At 48.4% G+C, this 21,875-nt stretch overlaps 1 protein-coding gene across 2 annotated transcripts in view; it reads right to left on the bottom strand.

Moving 5' to 3' along the window:
• YWHAE (tyrosine 3-monooxygenase/tryptophan 5-monooxygenase activation protein epsilon) overlaps positions 1-21,875 on the bottom strand; it is a 110,103-nt gene that overhangs the window by 32,527 nt on the left and 55,701 nt on the right. The window lies entirely within an intron of this gene.

Below are 21,875 nucleotides of genomic sequence, written 5' to 3'. Positions count from 1 at the left end.
AACAAAAGGAAATCTTTCATACTGGGCTGGGCCGGAGTGGAGGGAGGGTGGAAAGATTCTAGCTACAGGGTGCAGTAACAAAGGAAAAGGGGGGAAAGCTGAAAATGGAGATAGTGACACAAAGAAGAGAAAGGGTAAGCAGGACCTACTGAATAAGGATAGAGATACAGAGGGGACATGAAGAGGAGGTGAAATAGAGACATAGAAGTAATGCTGAAAAAGTGGGGGGGGGGAGATAAAGACATTGAAAGGGCAAATGGTGAACATGGCGTAAAGATAAGGACAGAGACAAATGAAGATTCTGAAAAAGTGGTGAGATAGGGATATAGGTGAGATGGACACAAAGAAGGGTGATGCTGGAAAATAGGTGGAATGGTAATTCTGACAGACACAGAAGGGAAATGCTGGATCAAGGAGAGATGGGGCTCAGGCTGGATGGAATGAGGAGAAATGCCTTGTTGGCCCGGAACTTCCTCTCCTACGTCAGAATTGACGTCAGGGAGCGGAATGCTGGTCAGCTCAACACTTCTGCAGGGAAAGCTTGGGACGGCGGTGGCTTGGGGGCTGTTCCCCGATTGCGGTGACAGCAAACCGAGTGGCTTGGGGGAGGGCACGGAGACAGAAAGAAGGGGGAACAGGGAGTCAGAAAGAAAAAGTTGGGGGAGAGAATGAGGTCTGGAGGAGAGGAAACATACAGGAGGCTGAAAGAAAGGAAGAAAGATTGGATGCACAGTCAGAAGAAGAAAGTGCAACCAGAGACTCATGAAATCACCAAATAGCAAAGGTAGGAAAAATGATTTTATTTTCAATTTAGTGATCCTGTATATAGCATTAAGATAAGAAACAATATATGCAGTGTTAGATTTGTTTTATAATGGTTTTGCGGCTCCAAGTTTTTTTTTCTTTTCGAAAACGGGTCCAAGTGGCTCTTTATGTCTTAAAGGTTGCAGACCCCTGTTCTAGGGGAACTGTAAAGTTGTACTTTAATAGGGACAAAATATTTTGTACCATCACATTTTCTTGAATGCTTCTATCTAGCAAAGCCAATAAATCAATCAAGTAGTACAAAAATACATGACACAAACTAAGTTGCTACCTTCCAGATCTACTCCACAAGTGATGCAGGTGCTGTTTTTTAAAGACTAATGGAAGTCTAGGTTCTTACCTTTGATAATCCCTGGAGGATTCTATATGCAAGGTGTCCAATCCATTCCCGCGATCCAGAACCAGCAGAAATTTACACACTTTTCTCACCATGATTTCCTACTACTACTGAGAGAGACAGATCCCCCTACAGTTACATCAAAAAGCCATACCACCACATTGAACAAGGCAACAACAAATTAGGGATCATGGGAGAACCTCTTACAAGCAACACAGAGAATAGTTAGGAACAATGTAGAACTAACCTGCTGTGTGCAATGAGCACCCACTGGAAACCTGTCATATGTAACAATAGTATTCACATAAGAGTGAATTCTTCCCCCCTCCCCCCAGGGCACTTCTACTGGTTAGAAGATACTTCAGCCTTAAAGGAGAAAAGACCGAGTTAGGAAAAAGACAGGCGATTGAGAAAAAAAACTGAGTCTATACTGAGAGGGTGGGTCGCATAGAATCCTCCAGGGACTACCAGAAAGAAGATTATTGAAGGTAAGAACCTAATCTTCCATTCTGGTATGCCCCTTTCGGATTCTATATTCAAGGTGACATACCAAAGCAATGACATCATATAAGGAGACACAGAAGAACCTTTCTCAACACTAATGTCCCCAAAACGGCGTCAGAACGAGTCGCCATATCCACTTGGTAAAATCTGGTAAAGGTATGAAGTGAAGACTAAGTACCTGCCCTGCAAAATGTTGCCTGGAAGAATTGTTGAAAGCTTCCATCCACGAGACAGCAGCAATTCTTGTCAAGTGGGCCTTGAGAGAAACCGGTAGCTGCTCGTCACAGACAATGTAAGTCAACAAAAGGGCCATACAGCTCCAATGACGACAGAAGCCTTAGAAGCTGGTCTATCTCGGTGAGAATGGGACGTCAGGACAGATGATCAGAAAGATGAAAATCATTAGTTTTCGCCAAAAGTGGAGGAGGACTAATCGGCACAAGATCTGATCCTTTCGCGCCAATCCTGTGGAGCAAAAAGCAATGAACTTCACGGTTGACATGAAAATATGAAGTTACTTTTAGCAGAAAGGAAGGAACAGTACGGAGAACAACTTCCGAGTCTGTTAACAGCATAAACAGCTCTTTACAGAGGAGAGCCACAAGCTCTGAAATACACTATGTGGAGATAATAGCCACTAGATGGTCTTTATCGTCAGATCCAACAGCGAAGCATCCTTTAGCAGTGGAAGGGGCTTCCACAAGACCCTGCAGAACAATATTAAGATTTCACATAGGAAAAGGTTGATGTAAAAAAGGACGCAAACAAAGTGCCCCTCTGAGAAGTCTGGTTCCACCTGGATGAGGTGTCAGCGAACTGCAATCATTATGAACTCGAAAACACAAAGGCCTGCCACTTGAACTCTAAGGGAGGCCACCACCAAACCCTTATCTAAAGCTGTCTGAAGGAAAGCCAGAACTACCAGAATAGGAGCCCTCACTGGCTCCATCTGGTCTTTGGCACATCACTGCTGGAAAATCTTCTATGCTGTGGCATAAGAAGTCATAGTAGTAGAGGGTTCCTTGGACTTCAAAAACATTGAGACAATCACATGAGAATATCCCCGCTTCATCAAAGCTGAGTACTCAAGAGTCATGCCAAAAGACCAAAGCACTGTGGATTCTCCATGGAAACCAGACCCTGAATGTGTAGGTTGCGATGAAAAGAGCCTGAAAACTCTCTTGGCAAATTCAAAATTAAACTTAAAACCTTTCTATTTCAAGAGGCTTACCAAAATACAAAATAAGATCCCTTTCTCCAATGACTGAGAACCGCTTTTAAGAAGTGACTTCCATTCCCTGTTTTTTCCCTCCCCCTTCTCACTTCCCTTTAATTTTTATTTTAACTACGATGTAATTTTGAATCTTCCCCCTCCCCAGCACCTCCCAAATTAATTTTGTCTATGTTCTTGTCTTTGTCCTGTCCACATATTGCTCTATTTAAATTTTTTAACTTAAATTTTAGTGTTGTAAACCAACCAGATACTTGTCGATGGCCGGTATATCAATAAAGCACAGTTACTTACCGTAACAGGTGTTATCCAGGGACAGCAGGCAGATATTCTTTACGCATGGGTGACGTCACCGACGGAGCCCACGGTACGGACCTTTTTACTAGAAGGTTCTAGTTGGCCGCACCGCGCGTGCGCGAGTGCCTTCCCGCCCGACGGAGGAGTGCGTGGTCCCCAGTTAGTATAAGCCAGCTAAGAAGCCAACCCGGGGAGGAGGGTGGGACGTAAGAATATCTGCCTGCTGTCCCTGGATAACACCTGTTACGGTAAGTAACTGTGCTTTATCCCAGGACAAGCAGGCAGCATATTCTTTACGCATGGGTGACCTCCAAGCTAACAAAGAGGGAGGAGGGATGGTTGGCCATTAGGAAAATAAATTCTGGAGTACAGATTGGCCGAAGTGCCCATCCCGTCTGGAGAAAGCATCCAGACAGTAGTGAGTAGTGAATGTGTGAACTGAGGACCAGGTGGCCGCCTTGCAGATTTCCTCAATGGGTGTGGAACGGAGGAAAGCAACAGAAGCGGCCATAGCTCTTACCCTGTGGGCCGTGACAGCGCCTTCTAGTGACAGACCGGCCCGAGCGTAACAGAACGCGATGCAAGCTGCAAGCCAGTTGGATAGCGTCCGTTTAGAGACCGGTCGACCCAAACGATTTGGGTCGAAGGTCAGGAAGAGCTGAGGGGACAAGCGGTGAGCCCTTGTACGATCAAGATAGTAAGCCAGGGCACGCTTGCAGTCAAGACTGTGCAATGCCTGTTCTCCGGGATGTGAATGAGGTTTCGGAAAGAAAACAGGCAACACAATGGACTGGTTGAGGTGAAAAGCTGAGACCACCTTTGGAAGGAACTTTGGATGGGTGCGCAGAACCACCTTGTCATGGTGAAAAATAGTGAACGGTGGATCGGCAACCAGTGCATGAAGCTCACTAACCCTCCTGGCAGAGGTGATGGCAATGAGGAAAAGAACCTTCCATGTCAGAAATTTGAGCGAAGTTGTGGCAAGCGGCTCAAAGGGAGGTTTCATGAGGGCAGATAAAACCACATTCAGGTCCCAGACGACCGGAGGAGGCTTCAGAGGTGGTTTGATGTTGAAGAGGCCCCTCATGAATCGGGAAACCAGAGGGTGAGCCGTGAGAGGTTTTCCTAAGACAGGTTCATGAAAAGCCGTGATGGCACTGAGATGGACTCTGATAGAGGTAGACTTGAGGCCTGCGTTGGACAGGGAGAGCAAGTAGTCCAGAACAGTTTCCACCGCTAAAGAGGTGGGATTGTGATGATGGCGGAGGCACCAAGAGGAGAACCTGGTCCACTTCTGATGGTAACATTGGAGGGTGGTCGGTTTCCTGGAGGCGTCCAAAATGAGACGGACAGGCTGAGACAGATTTCCTGAAGAGGTCAGCCCGAGAGAAACCAAGCTGTCAGGTGGAGCGAAGACAGATTGGGATGTAGTAGAGACTGATGTTGCTGTGTAAGTAGAGTAGGAAACACAGGCAGAGGAATGGGATCCCTGGAGCTGAGCTGAAGCAGTAGGGAGAACCAGTGTTGACGAGGCCACCGGGGAGCTATGAGGATCATGGTGGCTCCGTCCCTGCGGAGTTTGGATAAAGTCCGCAACATCAGAGGTAGAGGAGGAAAGGCATAGAGGAACCGATCCGTCCAGTCGAGAAGGAATGCATCCGGGGCCAGACGATGAGGAGAGAAGAGTCTGGAGCAGAACTGGGGCAGCTGATGGTTGTGAGGAGCTGCGAATAGGTCCACCTGCGGAGTGCCCCAGCGAGCAAAGATGGAGTGGAGCGTGGGAGGGTCCAAAGTCCACTCGTGAGGTTGAAGGATGCGGCTGAGATTGTCGGCCAGGGAGTTCTGTTCGCCCTGGATGTAGACAGCCTTGAGGAAGAGACTGCGGGCCGTGGCCCAGGTCCAAATGCGAAGAGCCTCCTGACAAAGGAGGCGAGATCCGGTGCCGCCCTGTTTGTTGATGTAGTACATGGCAACTTGGTTGTCCGTGCACAGGAGCAGAACTTGAGGGCAAAGAAGGTGCTGGAAGGCCTTGAGAGCATAGAACATGGCTCGTAGTTCCAGGAAATTGATGTGATGAAGACGCTCCTGCGGGGTCCAAAGACCTTGGGTGCGTAGGTCTCCCAGGTGAGCTCCCCATGCATAAGGGGAGGCGTCCGTGGTGATGGTCATGGAATGCGGGGGCAGATGAAAAAGAAGGCCCCTGGAAAGATTTGAGGAGTTCAACCACCATTGTAGAGATTGCTGAAGAGACGATGTCACAGAGATGGGATGAGAAAGAAGATTCGAGGTCTGCGACCATTGGTTGGCCAGAGTCCATTGAGGTGTCCTGAGGTGGAGTCGTGCTAGGGGAAGCACATGCACCGTCGAGGCCATGTGGCCCAGGAGGACCATCATCTGTCTGGCAGAAATGGAGTGATGAAGGAGCACCTGACGACACAGGCGGAGCAGGTTCCGCTGACGGTCGGAGGGGAGAAACGCCCTCATTAGTGTGGTGTCGAGAACTGCTCCAATGAACTGAAGGCGCTGCGTGGGAAGCAGATGCGACTTGGGGTAGTTGATCTCGAACCCCAGGAGGTGGAGGAGAGAGATGGTCTGATGAGTGGCTTGTAGCACAAGCGGAGACGTAGGTGCTTTCACCAACCAATCGTCCAAGTAGGGAAACACCTGGAGGTTGTGAGACCTGAGGAAGGCCGCCGCCACAATGAGGCATTTGGTGAACACCCTGGGTGATGAAGCGAGGCCAAAAGGTAGCACTTTGTACTGATAATGGCGATGGTGCACCTGGAATCTTAGGAAGCGACGTGAAGCTGGATTGATTGGTATGTGAGTGTAGGCCTCTTTGAGGTCCAGGGAACATAGCCAGTCGTTCTGAGAGAGATGAGGGTAAAGCGTGGCAAGGGAGAGCATTCTGAACTTCTCCTTGACAAGACATTTGTTGAGGTCCCTGAGATCGAGAATGGGACGTAGGTCTCCTGTCTTTTTTGGAACCAGAAAGTAACGGGAGTAGAATCCCCGGCCCCTTTGTTCCAGAGGTACTTCTTCGATGGCATTGAGGAGAAGGAGGGATTGGACCTCCCTCAGGAGGAGGGGGGTTTGAGTTGAAAGAGAAGCAGACTCTACGGGAGGATTGTCTGGTGGAAGAGTCTGGAAGTTGAGAGAGTAGCCGTGGCGGATGATGTTGAGGACCCACTGGTCCGATGTGATGACCTCCCAACGGCTGAGAAAAATGTGGAGCCTGCCTCCGATTGGTTGAGGGAGAGGCAATGAGGGTGGAAGACTGGCTAAGTCCTGGAGAGAGGAGTCAAAAGGGCTGAGAAGGTTTGGCAGGAGGAAGAGGCTTGGCAGGTTGATTAGACTGTGCACGAGCCTGGTTGTGGTGTTGTTGGCGAGCCCGCCTAGGTTGCTGTGAAGGCGGGTTAAGCGGCCTAGCGGAGAACCTGCGCTGGTAAGAAGACTGTGGTTTGTAAGGCCGAGCAGGAGGGGCCTTCTTCTTTGGTTTAATGAGAGTATCCCATCTGGTCTCATGGGCGGAGAGTTTTTGTGTGGTGGTATCCAGAGACTCTCCGAACAATTCGTCTCCCATACATGGGGCGTTGGCTAGTCGGTCCTGATGGTTGACATCCAGATCAGAGACCCTGAGCCAGGCCAGGCGGCGCATGGCCACAGCGATGGCAGATGCACGAGAGGTGAGCTCAAAGGAGTCATAGATGGAGCGTACCATAAATTTTCTAAGTTGAAGCAGGCTGGAGATGTGCTGCTGGAATAGTGGGACCTTGTGCTCCGGCATGTACTTTTGCATGGCGGAGAGTTGCATTACCAGATGTTTCAGGTAGAATGAAAAGTGGAAAGAGTAATTGTTTGCCCTGTTGGCAAGCATGGCATTCTGGTAGAGCCGCTTGCCAAACTTGTCCATAGTTTTGCCCTCCCTGCCAGGAGGGGTAGAGGCATATACACTGGAGCCTTGAGTCTTTTTTAAAGTGGACTCAACCAGGAGAGATTCATGGGGCAGCTGGGGTTTATCAAATCCCGGGATTGGAATAACCCTGTAAAGGCTATCCAGTTTACGGGGTGCCCCAGGGACAGTTAATGGATTTTCCCAATTTTTATAAAAAGTTTCACGTAGGATGTCATGCACGGGTAACTTCAGGAACTCCTTAGGGGGTTGATCGAAATCTAATGCCTCCAGGAAAGCTTGTGATTTCTTGGAATCAGATTCCAGAGGCAAAGATAAGGCCCCCGATAACTCCCTGAGGAATTTTGAAAAAGAAGATTGCTCAGGTTTAGATGTGGTATCGGGGGCCGAGGGCTCTTCGTCCGACGACGATGCATCCTCCTCGGTACCGAGGGGAGATTCCTCCCAGAGGTCCGGGTCTCTGACATCGGTGTGTGCGTGCCGAGAGACTGGAGTGGAAGGCTCGGTATGATGAGCTTTAGACCGAGACTTGCCTGAGCGTACCGAGACGGTACCGGGGGATGAAGACCTGTGTCTGTCTCGGTCCCGGGAAGAACGGTGCCGGTCAGGTTCGCGGGAAGACCGGTGTTCCGCTCGGTCCCGAGGAGGATCGGATGTCGTCAGAGCGACGGCCTCGGCATGGGCATGGATATGCGGTGCCGAGAGAATGGGCATGGAGGGGTCCATAGGTACCGATGGCGTGGATACCGGTTGGACGGTGTGGGGCTCGGGCCGGTCTGGTACCGAAAGCAGCGGTGCCAGGATAGAGGGCAAGAGCTGTTTAAGTTGCGTTTGGAGTTGTTCCTGCAACTTATCCTGGAGGATGGCCGCAATGCGGTCATCCAGGGGTGGCACCGGAACCACTTTTTTCTGCTTTGGTTCCATGGGTGCCGCTCTACGCTCCGGCGATGAGGAGGCCGATGACGAGGCACTCACCGATATCGGAGCGGAGCGCTTTTTAGTTCGGCGTGGAGCCGAAAGAGCCGGTGTCGCCACCGAGGTGGGAGGGCGCTCAAGGGTGGAAGGCTTCTTAGCCGGCTTACCTGGCGCCGGTGGCGCCGATGTAATGTCAGGCGGTGTCGAGGTGGTCGGTGCCGACTTCGATGGTGCCGCAGTTGAAGAAGTCGAGTCCATAGTCGGGCCGGTGCCGAACAGCAGACTTTGCTGGATTTGGCGATTCTTCAAAGTGCGTTTTTTAAGAGTGGCACAGCGGGTGCACGAGTCCGCCCGATGCTCCGGTCCCAAACACTGTAAACACCAATTGTGTGGGTCAGTGAGGGAGATCGGGCGTGCACACCGCTGGCACTTCTTAAAACCGGGCTGCGGGGGCATGAATGGAAACACGGCCTCCGCAAAATCAAACCCCGAGGCCTGGATCGTGACAACAGGCCCCGCCGGGGCAAAGACAAAAAACGAAACAAAAAGAAAATATTTTTTTTTTTTTTTTTTTTGGAAATGAAATAAAAAAGAACCCGAAGGTAAATAAACGAAAAAAGAACGCGAGCGGGAAGGCAAAAAGAGGATTTCAATCGGAGTTGAAAAACGCACGTCTTCTTCGCTCCGCGGAAACGAAGAAACTGGGGACCACGCACTCCTCCGTCGGGCGGGAAGGCACTCGCGCACGCGCGGTGCGGCCAACTAGAACCTTCTAGTAAAAAGGTCCGTACCGTGGGCTCCGTCGGTGACGTCACCCATGCGTAAAGAATATGCTGCCTGCTTGTCCTGGGATAAACTTGGATCTGCATAACATGGATGGCAAAGCAAGTCCGCAGCTACTAGAATCACCAATCCAGGATGCAACACAATCCTGCAGATATTCTGACCAACTATAGAAGGCCTCTTCAAACACTAGATAATTTTCATAAGTTGAAAAGAGCGTGAAGATCAGAACCTTAAGGTGGATGTTTATGCTGAAATCCATGGCTCCGGAGGGGTTAAATGAAACTTCAGACTGGCTAACCCAGGTCGATCTGTAATCAGTACCTGTTCAATTCGATAAATTTCTTCTCCCACGTCTTGTAACTTTGAGCGGAGTTGTTTAGTCCACTCCGGGTTTGCCGGATATGATGTCAGGGGTGTAGTATATTTCAGTGGGTGGTTAGGACGCTGCAGCCATCTTTTGGATGCCAGCAGCATAGTAGACAGTGATGTAACTTCATTAAGATATGTTATGTTCGGATATTTGACTTTAGAGGATTTGCAAATTTAAAATCTAACTTTGCTTATCTTTGTGTTTATCTTTAGTAACCCCAGCCTTGACAAAGAGTTGCGAAACGCGTTGGCAGAGGGGAGCATTATTGCAATGCTGGAAAAACAAATTTGAATTATGACACAGTACTACCCAAAAAGCTAAGTTATTTAAATTATTTGTAATCAACTTTGTAATGAAATAGGATATTAAGCTTAAAATGAGCAGGGATGATATCCCGCATATGCTACATCAGAATTATTTTATTTTTGCTATACCACTGAGATAAGGTTCTGATCTTCACAACCATAGAAGGAACATGTAAAGGAGTCAAACTGTACGTCCAAATATGCCAAAGTCTAGGACAGTATCAGCTGACTCTTCTTGAAGTTGACAATGCAGTCCAAATGCTGCATGAGACACACCACCATCTCCTCCGCTCGCACTCCTGTTGAGATGGAGCCCAGATTAATCAGTCGTCAGATTAGAGAATGACATGGGGACCGCAGATTAGAGAATGACACGGGGACCGTTTACTGCAGTAAACCTGCAGGAATGGAGACATTTGCAACTGGTTTACCGCAGGAATAGGGACAAGACCTTTCAACGCCCCGCAGGAACAGGGACAAGACCTATTACCGCCCCGTGGGAGCGGTGAAAAGTCTTGCTCCTATGGTAAAAAAAAAAAAAAAAAAAAATTGCGCCCATGTCAGACTTCTGCGCCTATTTTACCTTCAGGAGCCAGCCATGTCACGATGAAGACAGAAGGAACTCAAAACCAAAGCCTGAGACCAATGTGATTTGAAGAATAACATTACCAGACAATAAAAGGTAGAAAAAAATAAATTATTTCAGATTTGAAATATGTATCCTGCTAAAGCTGGTATTAGACATAACTGGGGACCGCAAAGCCCAGGTTGTGCTTCTTTAGCTTCCAGCCGTCTTAGGACTCTCTCTCTGACCAGGGGGTATTTTCCCTAGTTGCACTCCCCTAACACTATTCCTGCCATGTGTGAATGAAGTATTCTGTTAGTTTGATTTTTCTATGTAGCATTCTGTAGTAATTTGGTTTGTTCAGTTTTCACAATAGTGGAGAGGATATTTGTGAAAGGGAGGGGAGACAGGGGTTTTGTTGATCCTTGCTCTATTTGTGTTTATAAAATGACAATTATATAGAACTAATCTATAAGCCCGTTACATTAACGGGTGCTAGAATACTGTTCACCCTCTATGTTGCCCCTTCCATTCACTGCCCTCTCTTCTCTTTCCATCTCTCTCTCTCTCCCATATGGCCTCTCTCCATCTCCTCCTTCCTTTTGCCTTGGTCTGGTATACCTTCCTCCTTCCCCCCAAGCCATTCTCTCCCCCTCTGCTCCCTTTCCTCATTTAACTACTTCATTAGTCAGCAGCAGCATTCACAATTCATTACTGTTGCTGGCTTCAGGTCTTTCTTCTCTGGCCGGTCCTGTCTTCATGAAAACAGGAAGTAGGCAGGACCGGCTAGAGAGGAAGGCCTGAAGCTGGCAACAGCAGCGAATTGTAAACGCTGCTGCTGCCTGAAGCACCTGAGGCAGACGCTTCTCTCCCCTCCCAGTCCAACCCCCGCTGACTCTGCGACCCTCCCAGCAAGATGACTAATATCAAACCTCCCTCCAGCGTTGGCAGCCGCAGCACGCTAAACAGGCTGCTTTGGCTTGCTTCTGCCGTTGAGTCTATCTATTGCGTCATTGATGAAGTCATCGGTGACGCGGCAGAGGGACTCAACTGCAGGAGAAAGCCCGTAATAGCCTGTTTAACGTGCAGCGACTGCCAACGCTGGAGGGATGTTTGTACCGGTGCAGAAGCGATATGTCTCTCCCCCTCCAGTACCTGTGCAGCACTTTGCTGCGGCGCATCCTCCCATGGGGGGGGGTTTGCACAGTGGGAGCCGGGTGAGAGCAGCGATCTCCAGTTGGGGGGGGGGGTTTGCACAGTGGGAGCCGGGTGAGAGCGGCGATCTCCAGTTGGGGGGGGGGTGGTTTGCACAGTGGGAGCCGGGTGAGAGCGGCGATCTCCAGTTGGGGGGGGGTTTGCACAGTGGGAGCCGGGTGAGAGCGGCGATCTCCAGTTGGGGTTTTTTTTTTTTGTTTTGTTTTAAGTTGAAAGCCGGCGCTGCAGCTCCTCTCTCGATCCTGGTGCATTTCGAGAGAGGAGCCGGTACCATTTACAGTGAGAGGCGGGGGTGAGGAAGGCCGCCACAGTTGTGTAATTTTTTTTTTTTAGTTGAAAGCCGCCGCGAGCAGGTGGTGACGTAAAACCCGCGCATGCGCAATCGTGTTTTCGTGACGGATCAGGGAACACGTTTTTTTAGTGCGCATGCGCGGCCTATCATTTTATTATATTAGATATTGTCTCCTTTTATACTTTAATAAAATAAGTTCAGTATAAAATCATAACTATTCAAGGCTTATGTGGATGGGATCTGACAGTTTGCAAGGCGAGGATGGGGACCGAGCTCACGGGGACGGTGATAAATTTTTTCCCTGTGTCATTCTCTCATCCAGATAAAGATGGACACGAACACCCCTCTTGCTGAGGAAGACCACCACAACTACCATGTCTTTTGGGAAGGTGCAGGGAATAGTAGCTAACCCAAAGGGCAGAGTTGCGAACTGGAAATGCTGCTGAAAGTCCATGGGTTTTGAGGTAGAAGTTTAGAAAAAAAGATTGATAAAAATCACAGATGGCCACTGCCAGCGAATCTGAACCAAAAACAGCAAAAATAAACAATTTTCAAATATAAAAAATAATGGTTTGGGGAGGTGGGAGAACTGAACCCTACCCTCAAAAACCCTTAAAAATGTGTTTTTCAGATCACCCCTAATACTCCCATAGGAAATAGTAGAGGTATACTCACAGTCATTGAAGTGCCTTGCCTGTCAGCTCTTTTTAGTGCAGCTGAAGGGAGGAAAAGGATTTCTGCCTCAAAAATTCTCCAAAATAACTCAGCTTCAAGATCTTCGGACTGCTGGTTGGGCAAACCCCGACCGAAACCTCCGCCTCCATGGAACTAAAGAATGACACTGGGACAAATCTTTCTCCGTCCCCGTGAGTTTTGTCGCTGTCCCTGTTCATTCTTGTAAGCTCAGTCTTAACAGCACAAGCCTCAAACACTGTTGATTTTAAAATGTTTGAGGCTTATGCAGATGAGGACAGAGCTTGCAGGAATGGGACAGGGACAGAAAAAGAAAAGAATTCGCCGGGAATGGAAAATGAGTTAAACTAAACCTTAGGTTTGTATACCGCATCATCTCAACATACGCAGAGCTCGACACGGTTCATTCTCTACTCGGAACCTCTTCATACAACTGGAAGGAGGGAAGGAAAAAATATGTTCTTACCTGTTAATTTTCTTTCCTTTAGACGCAGCAGATAAATCCAGAGACCAATGGGATAGCACACATCTACCAGCAGGCGGAGATAGAGAAACTGATTAACAGGTGGTCCTATTGGCTGGCACTCCTCCTGCATCTCCAGTATAGCTCCTTGCCCAAGCATCCGTAACCATTAATAGGCATAGCATGGAAAAAACTTCTTTCCCATAACAAATCTGAAAAGGCAATAATACAGAATACAACCATCAATAACAACAAACTTCGAAAGTCGGAAAAGAAAAAACCGACAGACAATATCCAGAAAGGGTGAGGCTCTGGATTCATCTGCTGCGTCTAAAGGAAAGAAAATTAACAGGTAAGAACATAATTTTTCCTTCCTTAGCAGCAGCAGCAGATGAATCCAGAGACCAATGGGATGTAGCAAAGCAATCCTCAATCTGGGTGGTAAGCAAACGCCGCCTCCGCAACAACCGAAGCACTAAACGCATCTACCGCATGCGCCCCCACAGCCAACCAGTAATGCTGAGAGAAGGCACTCTCGGAAGACCAAGTAGCCACAAGACAAAACTTCTCCAAGGGAAAAACCTCTGGACCGAGTCCAAGAAGTAGCCATCGCTCCTGTGGAATGGTCATGAAGTACTTTCGCCAACCACTCCTTGCCATCAAGCAAGCGTAAAGAATGTCCTCCTGGACCCATCGAGTGATGGAGGCTTTGGACGCCGCCATATGTTTGAGGCGTCCCTTGAAGAATACAAAAAGATGATCTAAACAACTAAAAGTCATTAGAAACCTTGCTCGCGGAGAACGCTACGCTCTTTCAAAAAATGCAGTGAATAAAAGCACATCTCCCCATTTCTTCTCCCAGGAAGAAGGAAGCAAAAGTGAGCGTGTCATAAAAGAAAGGATGACACCTCCTTAGAAAGAATTGTGGTACCGTCCGAACTGATACCCCAAATTTTGGAAATCAGAAACAGGAATCCCCGCTGAACAAGGCTTGCAACTCGGAAAACTGCAGCCGAAGCTATGGCCACAAGAAACCCCTTGTTCAACAGTACAAGAAGGAAATGAAGCCTTCGGTAAACTGCGAAGAAGTACCTGAAGATTGTTCTCCGGACAGGGTTTACGAAGAGGTGTACGAATACACCGTACTCCGTTTAGGAACTGAACTACATGAAGCTGAGAAGTAATCGAAGAGCAATATACCTCGCCCTTGTAACAAGCTAAGAATGGTGCTTGAAGCTGAAGGGAATTGAACGCTAAGCCCTCGGCAATACCCTGTGCCAAAAAGGACCTCCGGAAGGGTGCAAATGTTGAGAAGTATCCAAGAAAGGAACAAACCTCCAAAAGGAAGCAGCAGCCACAGGTGAAGACGTCTGTAGCGCCTGGACAAGAGAAGAAACAACCTGCTTCGCATAACCCTTACACGGCAGTCATGACTTCTCAAAAGCTAGGTCGTAATACCCAAGTAGTACGAATATCCATGTTGATCGGACCCTAGGGCAGCAAATCTGGAGATACCAGGACACGTAGTCCGGCTGTCAAAAGACTCATCAGATCCGCATAGCAAGGATGGCGCAGCCAAGCCAGAGATTCTACAAAGAGTGTGCCCGGAAAGCGAGCTCAAGACGACAAATCCAAGCCATCAACAGCCAGGGGAAAACACTGAAAAAGAGAAACCAGAGGTGAGAAAGAAGCCACACTGCTTCCCCCTCTAATTCCCACTCCCTGTGCCCGCTGAAGAAGCTAGGAATCAGAGAATTGTGAGACGAGGCCATGAGGTCTATTTCCAGGAGATCTCACGTCCACCAAAAGAGCTGGAACGCCTGAGCCAAAATTCCCAATATCCAGGAGGTAGAAGATTTCAATATTACAAACGTGTACACTTTCTAGAGTGTACACAGCGCTGTACACCGGAACATGCAATAAATCGGCTATGTTCAGATTTCGCGGAAAGAAAGTCCATCCAACTCTTTTCCTGACCCTGAAAATGATCTGCCAACAGAAGAGGAAGATGAGGGCCCACCCATAGAAGAACAACAACTTTACCTGTCAACCGAGTACATCACCTACTGCTCAAGCTGTAGAGAAATACCCCCATCATAATACTGACTGAAAGGATCCTCAGCGGTATTCCGGAAGAATTGTCCGAAGTTCCAGAAAGGCAGCCTGACCATGCTCAAGAGTAGAAGAATGAACAAGAACTGAGTAGCCGCCTAAGACCAGACTCCTGGAGCTGAGGATGGAAGGCACCGAACCCCCCAACCCGACAGCCCGGGATGTTTGGCGGCCACGAGCTAGTCCAGCAAGGACCGAGGCATGCTTTTGAAAAGAGAAATCTCGCTGAGTCACCAAATCATACAGAGCGATGCATGAAGAGCCTACCAAATAATTGGAGCCCTGAGATACCAGGAACCACCGGAACAAAAGCAACTGCTTTAGCGTTATAATGGGAAAACAGACAAATCCCCGGGTCCGGACGGAATCCATCCAAGGGTTCTGAAGGAATTAAAGGAGGAGATAGCGGAACTACTGCAGCAAATTTGCAATCTATCCCTGAAAACAGGCGTGATCCCGGAGGACTGGAAGATAGCCAATGTTACGCCCATCTTTAAAAAGGGATCAAAAGGTGACCCAGGAAATTACAGACCGGTGAGTCTGACCTCGGTACCGGGGAAAATGGCAGAAACACTGATAAAAGAAAAAATTGATGAACATTTTGAAAGAAACGAACTTCTGATAACCAGCCAACACGGTTTCTGCAAGGGAAGATCTTGCCTAACTAACTTATTGCACTTCTTCGAAGGAATTAACAAACGGATGGACAATGGAGACCCCATAGACATCATATATCTTGATTTCCAAAAAGCCTTTGACAAGGTGCCCCATGAACGCCTACTCTGGAAACTGAAGAACCATGGGGTGGAAGGAGATGTACATAGATGGATCAGAAGCTGGTTGGCGGGTAGGAGACAGAGGGTGGGAGTGAAGGGCCACTACTCGGACTGGAGGAAGGTCACGAGTGGGGTCCCGCAGGGCTCAGTACTAGGGCCGCTGCTATTTAATGTATTCATAAATGATCTGGAAACAGGGACGAAGTGTGAGATAATAAAATTTGCAGATGACACTAAACTATTTAGTAGAGCTCGGACTAAAGAAGACTGTGAAAAACTGCAAAGGGACTTGAACAAACTAGGGGAATGGGCAACGAGATGGCACATGAAGTTCAATGTTGAGAAATGTAAAGTATTACATGTGGGAAACAGAAACCCGAGGTACAACTATACGATGGGAGGGATGTTTTTAAATGAGAGTACCCAAGAAAGGGACCTGGGGGTGATGGTGGACTTGACAATGAAGCCGTCGGCACAGTGCGCAGCGGCTGCTAAGAAGGCAAATAGAATGCTAGGCATCATCAAAAAGGGTATTACAGCCAGAACGAAAGAAGTTATCTTGCCATTGTATCGAGCGATGGTGCGTCCGCATCTGGAGTACTGCGTCCAATATTGGTCGCCGTACCTTAAGAAGGATATGGCGATACTCGAGAGGGTTCAGAGGAGAGCGACACGTCTGATAAAAGGGATGGAAAACCTTTCATACGGTGAGAGATTGGAAAAACTGGGACTTTTTTCCCTGGAGAAGAGAAGACTTAGAGGGGATATGATAGAGACTTACAAGATCACGAAGGGCATAGAGAGAGTAGAGAGGGACAGATTCTTCACACTTTCAAAAAATAAAAGAACAAGAGGGCATTCAGAAAAGTTGAAAGGGGACAGATTCAGAACGAATGCTAGGAAGTTCTTCTTTACCCAGCGTGTGGTGGACACCTGGAATGCGCTTCCAGAGGGCGTGATAGGGCAGAGTACAGTACTGGGGTTCAAGAGGGAATTGGACAACTTTCTGCTGGAAAAGGGAATAGAGGGGTATAGATAGAGGATTACTGCACAGGTAATGGACCTGTTGGGCCGCCGCATGAGCGGACTGCTGGGCACGATGGACCTCAGGTCTGACCCAGTAGAGGCATTTCTTATGTTCTTATGAAAGCAAGCCGAAGTTCCCAGTGGAGTCAGCAACAGGGATCCTGTAACCTATACAGAATCCCATACTCTTGGTCATGGTGACTGAAGAAGAAAGCAAACCTGAGACTGTGACCCATCGCCCTAGTCTCTGGGAGAAACACATTTCTCTCTTATATGAATAAAAACATCTCCCCGATATACCTATAAACAGCACAGGATAAAAGAGCGCTGTGCAAATTCGAAGAGCCATGTCCAAAAACTGAGGAAAGGAAACCACCCTTTTCGTGTCAGTCAAATGGCCCGACTGGAAGACATCCGAATCAAGCAGTCAGTCAAGAAGAAATTAGGTGAATCACCTGGTAGCGCCAAAACGGTACCCCTGCCCACATTTTCCAAAATGTCCTTGAAGCCTTGGGTAGGTGAAATGGCATGTGCCAAAACCGAAGCGCAGCTGAAAGAGAGGCAAGCAAACCTAGTGCCGATTCGGAGTCCATAGGGACAATGTAAATATTCTCCCAGTTTTTCTGCAGAAATGTATAACCCAAAGAAAATAATTCAGCAGAATGGGATCCAGCCTGCCCAAAGCCCCTGGCTTGGGCACCATGCACTATGTGGAACCATGTCCCTTAGTTCCCGAAGAACTACAAGAACTGACCTGAGGACCAGTAACACTGAAAAGGGAAACACAAAACATAGAGACCACCAAGAACGAACTGGAAACCTGAGGAAGATGCAAAGTTGCAAGCATCCAGAAAAATCATCAGAGCCCCCTGACCTGACATTATAGCGTCTTCTCCCTCAGGAGAAAGCCTGAAGAGTCATTGGACGAAGTCAAGATCCCCTCAGAATGAAGTGCAGAAGGTCAGGAAACGGCAGTATGAGAACTTTTGGATCAGCAAGAAGATTCTTCTAGGAAATTCAAATTTCACCATGGAAAGAGGAATATACCGGAACCATGAAAACAGTACTAACTTCATGCAACATGAGCGACATACGTATGTCCTTTAAAGTGAATACGTACTAGACGCAATCCAGACGCTGCAACTACCGCCCCGTGGAAAACAACAGCATCCTAACAGGAATCAGACAAAGCTCACATCGCGAATGATAGAATAACGATAGAATAGGTAACTGGCTCCTGGTGAAAAGGAGCTGTACAGCCCTTCCTGTCTGGTCGTGGGGCCCGTCTAGAATGTGCCATGAGAAAATGGCGACAGGAGAAACCAGCGTGATAAGCATGGAAATTTGAAGTCCAGGCCCCCTCAGAAAGGAAAAAGATGTTGTCTTCCAAGAAGTAGGCTCAGGGAAAAGTAGGCCCGGGTGCCCCGGGCCACAAGCAGCTACACCGCACACGCTGCCAGCTCGTTGGGTCGTCTAATAAAAGGGATTAGAAGCAGTCGGAAACCGGGAGAAACTGCCAATCCGAAAATAGAGGAAGCCAGTCCTGCCATACGAATAGGAGAAGAGCCAACCGGCGTCTCCCCTAGACCCATCTGCAACTCATCCAGAGAACCAGAGAAGAAAACACCCACGCAGGCAAAGCCTCCTAGATATACAGGCCTCAAGAGAGACAAAAAGAAACCTGGATAACGTACCTTCAAGCGCGTACTGTCCACTGCTGCGACGCGCGGTGTGCTAACCCGGTGCAGAAGGCCACCACACTGGGCTGGCAACCACCAAGGTCAATTAACTCTGCAACCCCCTGACATAGCTAACAAGCTGGGCGCATACCACCAGCACGCACCTGAAACAGCAGGCAAAGTGTAAAGAAACACTCCCCGAGACACAAACCGCGCCATATGGAGTGTTTTCACTGTACAGTTGCTCCTTTTTTTTTTAACTCTAAAGAGAGGGAGGAAACCCTCTCTTGGAACAAGAGTATTTCTTTCAAATCATAGCATAGTATTTAGTAAAAACGAGTCCAACTCTTGATGGTATGTAAAGCTTGAAAAATATATATCAATGCTTAGATGAAGTATTTCACAAGATATTTTTAAAAGTCCAAAATAATGATGATTGCATTCAGGAAATGCTAGAGATTGTACTTAGCTTATATGCACATCATGCAACTTTCCAGGGTCCCGACGTGGGAGGAAACTCTAAACTCTAAAGAGAGGGAGGAAAACCTTTTTTTTTTAAAGCAGAAAAAGTATATCGTATCCATGTCCAACAACCCAGATTCCTCGTCCCGCCGAAAATGAGAGCCCTGGGAAATACTGCGGCTCTGCCGACAGTGAAGCAGAACTGCCCACCAACTGCCTCGTGTAAAGCTGCAGCTCCCCCGACAGCGAAGGATGTAGGCCCAAAGAAAAGCAGAGCCTCAGGAAACGATGCGGCTTGCCGACAGCGAAGGGGCTCGGCCCGGCTGAAATGTACAGCTGCAGGAAACGCTGTGGCACTGCCGACAGCACAAGAGCACCGTCCCGCTGAAAAATACAGCCTGCCAATCGCAGCAAAGATGAAGCGCATACCGTCTTCACGTGGGAAAAATGGTGGCCACCAAACAGTTTGCCAATGACCAAACCGGAGCCCTCCAAAGACAAACACACCCATGCACCCCCGAATGACCAAACTTCAAGTCTGCCCAACCGAAACCTCAGAGTCCAGAACACAAAATAACAGCGTGAGCCCTCATTGCATACAGCAACCGCCAAAAGATCCACAAGGTGAATGAAAGTGCCGGTGGATGCCGGTCGTTCATCACAAGCAGGGCAGAAACCCATTGCACAAAGCCGGGAGATGCTGTGAAATACCAGCTGCTCAGCACTAGCAAGGCAAAAATGTAGCTGCAGGGAATCCCTTTTTTTTTTTTTGTAAGGGAAAGAAGAAAAAATAGGGACTAAGGCAGACCCTCTATCATCGGAGGGAGGGCCCAAGTGTAACCTCTAAAGCCGGCACCGTTCAGCCGGACACCCCTGTCTTACTGAAGAGAAAGTCTCAACAGGAGAAAATAAAGGCCTAGTCACAGCCAGATTCCAGGAGCTAGTTGAATAGCGACTATCACCTGCTGGGAGATAGAGAATACTGGAGATACAGGAGGAGTGCCAGCCAATAGGACCACCTGTTAATCAGTTTCTCTATCTCTGCCTGCTGGTAGATGTGAGCAGTGTTCCCGCTAAGGTGCGCTGGCCTGCGCGCGCGCACAAAATATTACATCGCAGCGCAAAGTTTCTCTTCACAGCGCACACACGCGTCGCAAAGGTAAGGGGAGGTAAGGTAAGGGGACGCATTGGGGGGATTGCACTTCCCCACAATTGCCATGCTTCGGTTCCTCTTCTTCCTTCCTTCCTCCCCCCCCCCCCCCCCGCGGGACCCTGCGGCACCATCAACTCTTACTCCCTCTAATGTCGGCCCTGCAGCTCCAGACTTCCTCGCACCTTCTCCCCTCCCCCTTTGGATCGCTATTATTTTAAATGTTATAGCCGCGGAGCTGTATCCATCAGTGGAGATGTCTAACCTCGGCCTGCCCCGGAACTCTTACTGCAACAGTGACTTCCTGTTCCTGCCTAGACGGGCGGCTGCTGCAGTAAGAGTTCCGGGGCAGGCCGAGGTTAGACATCTCCACTGATGGATACAGCTCCGCGGCTATAACATTTAAAATAATAGCGATCCAAAGGGGGAGGGGAGAAGGTGCGAGGAAGTCTGGAGCTGCAGGGCCGACATTAGAGGGAGTAAGAGTTGATGGTGCCGCAGGGTCCCGCGGGGGGGGGGGGGAGGAAGGAAGGAAGAAGAGGAACCGAAGCATGGCAATTGTGGGGAAGTGCAGAGCTGCAGGGAAGAGTGTTGCGGTACCCAGCTGGAGGGAGAAGGAAGATGAGGGAGGGAATTAAAGGAGATGCCAGGGCTTGGAGCATAGGAGGAAGGTATGCCAGTCTAAGGGAAAAGGAAGGGGGAGATGTGAGAGCATGGAGGGGGAACGAAAGATGGAAGAAAAGGAAAGGAGAGAGATGCCAGAGAATCAGGGAAGGGGAGATACCAGACTATGAGGAGAGGTGTGGGAGAGGGAAGGCGAGGAGAGAGATGCCAGACCAATGGGGTGAAAGGAGAGATGGAAGGGGGAGGCATACAGTTTCTGGAAGGGGCATAGAAGGAGAGAAGATGCCATATAGGGGAAGAGAGACGGCAGACAGTGAATGGAAGGAAGAGAGTTACAAGAAGATGAGGAAAGGAGAAACCACAGAAGACAAAGGTAGAAAAAAATTTCTATTTATTTATTGCTTTAGGAGACATGTGTCACTGTTTCTGTGAAGCATTGTATGCAGAGTCCAGCTTCTTGCTGGTTCAATTTAACCTTTGTCTATGTATTTTTATTTTATCCCCCCTTTTACAAAACTGTGAAGCGTTTTTAGCACCAGCCTTGGTGGTAGCAGCTCTGATGCTCAGAATTTTATGAGCATCAGAGCTGTTACCTCCGTAGCTAAAATCCACACTACAGTTTTGTAAAAGAGGGAGGGGTTAGTTTGTGATTACATATTCCTTACTAGGCGAAGGTGTTTTCTGTGTTCTGTGTGTTCGAAAGACATGGTTTTCTGTTAGGATTGACGGTGTAGGATTGATCTGTGCTGGTCTGGCTTGTTTAGTTTTACAATGGGTGTATTGATGTACTGCTCACTGCAATATGTAAGATGCTGCCTTTTCCTAGGTACTCATGTGTGACGTGTGGTTTGTTACTAAAAATCATGTTTTTCTTACAGATGGGGGGGGGGGGGTGCCAAAAAATGATGGGCCCCGGATGTTACATATGCTAGGTACGCCACTGTATGTAAAGATACCAGAAAGCTGGCGTAGCAAAAACTTCTAAGTTTTGAGTATTTAACCCTCCCACAATCTCACGGGCACTCGTTTCAAGTTTATTGAGATTTTGATTTAAACGCAATATCAAATATTTTCAATGCGTATAACAAAAATAAATTTGGGGAAATAAATAAAACCATTTGAACCAGTGTTCCCGCTAAGCTGCGCTGGCGTGCGCTGGCGCACAAAATATTACATCGCAGCGCACACGTTTCTCGTCACAGCGCACGATCGGAAGAGGCGTACGGCAGATGGCAGGGCGGCGAGAGGAGAATCGGGCGAGTTGGCTCATAACTTGCTGGCGCCCGATATTTTTGGCTCACGGTGAAAAAAGTTTGCTCACAACACCCGCCCGCT

This window comes from Geotrypetes seraphini, chromosome 15 (assembly GCF_902459505.1).
Source record: "Geotrypetes seraphini chromosome 15, aGeoSer1.1, whole genome shotgun sequence".
NCBI classification, from domain to species: domain Eukaryota; kingdom Metazoa; phylum Chordata; class Amphibia; order Gymnophiona; family Dermophiidae; genus Geotrypetes; species Geotrypetes seraphini.
The sequence above is the reverse complement of the archived record's forward strand: the minus strand, read 5'-3'. Positions and strand labels throughout refer to the sequence as shown.